At 36.4% G+C, this 1,021-nt stretch overlaps 1 long non-coding RNA gene across 1 annotated transcript; it reads right to left on the bottom strand.

Annotated features, from left to right (window-relative positions):
• Positions 1-482: 482 nt before the first annotated feature.
• On the bottom strand, positions 483-1,002 carry LOC102313367. The gene is made up of 2 exons (XR_318253.2): positions 748-1,002; positions 483-669 (listed from the first exon to the last, which is right to left on the bottom strand). It is a non-coding gene; the product is annotated as an uncharacterized LOC102313367 (long non-coding RNA).
• Between the last annotated feature and the right edge of the window lie 19 nt (positions 1,003-1,021).

Raw genomic sequence — 1,021 nt, 5'->3', positions numbered from 1 at the left:
ATGGTATTTTTGTTTGTCCAAATATGTCTAAAGCTGCTGCTGCTTTCCCCTGTTATTGGCAAAAATGCTCAGCTGAAAATGATGCGGCTGCCCAGGCTTGCTTTTGCATCAAAGTGGAAAAGCAAAAAAAAAAAAAATAGAGCTGTACAAACAAAGCATATCGATCCAGCAAAAAAAAATCCCCAAAGTTTGTACAAGTTCTAGATAAGAGGACCCAAATACGCACAAGGGAAGGGTTAGGTAAGATTAGAAATACAAGCAATGGTGGATTTAGAGTTTTAAAAAAAAATACAGCTGAACAAACAAAACACGTTGTTTGGGCTGAAATAGATTCCAGAGTTCTGGAAAGTTTCTTGTCAGTTTTTACTTAAGAAAAGGTCTAATCAAGGACACAAAGCATTCCATATTTACTGATTTATTTAGAGCACATGAGACCACATTTTCTTAATTTTTTAAATGAGGAATGAAAAACACTGAAAGAGTAGAGATTTTAACTGCTTTTAATCATTTGGGTCACCCAATATGTTTTCCTTTCAAAGTAGAAACAGAGAAGGATGGAGAAAATTTACTATGTCGATGACACCCTTCTGTTTATGTGTTGATTAAAGACGACATCCGGACAAATAGGGCCTGAGATCCTGGCCCTGACAGCGAGTGCGCCAGGCAACCCTAAAACCAGATTCAAAGGTCAGTCCAATGAACACAGAACTATCAGTGCTTCCCAATCACATAATGATCTGTTCTTACCAGGCTGTGATGCCTTGTTGCCTAACGATACGTTTGGCACAATTGATCGCAGAGGTGACATCATCTGTCAAAAGCACTGTGGCCAAAGGGGGAAAGAAAAAAGTTAACACTGTGGAATAATAAGGACAACATCTGGGAAAAGTGAGTCAAAGTGTTTTTTATCAAAAACACTTATATATATACACAAAATCAATATTACAGATTGAGAAAAGAAAGTAAATAAATCAGTTTTAGAATAAATCAAGAAATGTATTAAGCCACTGAAGATGATTTA

The sequence above is a fragment of the Haplochromis burtoni genome, unplaced genomic scaffold (genome assembly GCF_018398535.1).
Source record: "Haplochromis burtoni strain Fernald_Lab_line unplaced genomic scaffold, NCSU_Asbu1 Contig_5356, whole genome shotgun sequence".
Lineage (NCBI taxonomy): Eukaryota > Metazoa > Chordata > Actinopteri > Cichliformes > Cichlidae > Haplochromis > Haplochromis burtoni.
This window is presented reverse-complemented; position numbering and strand designations above follow the sequence as displayed.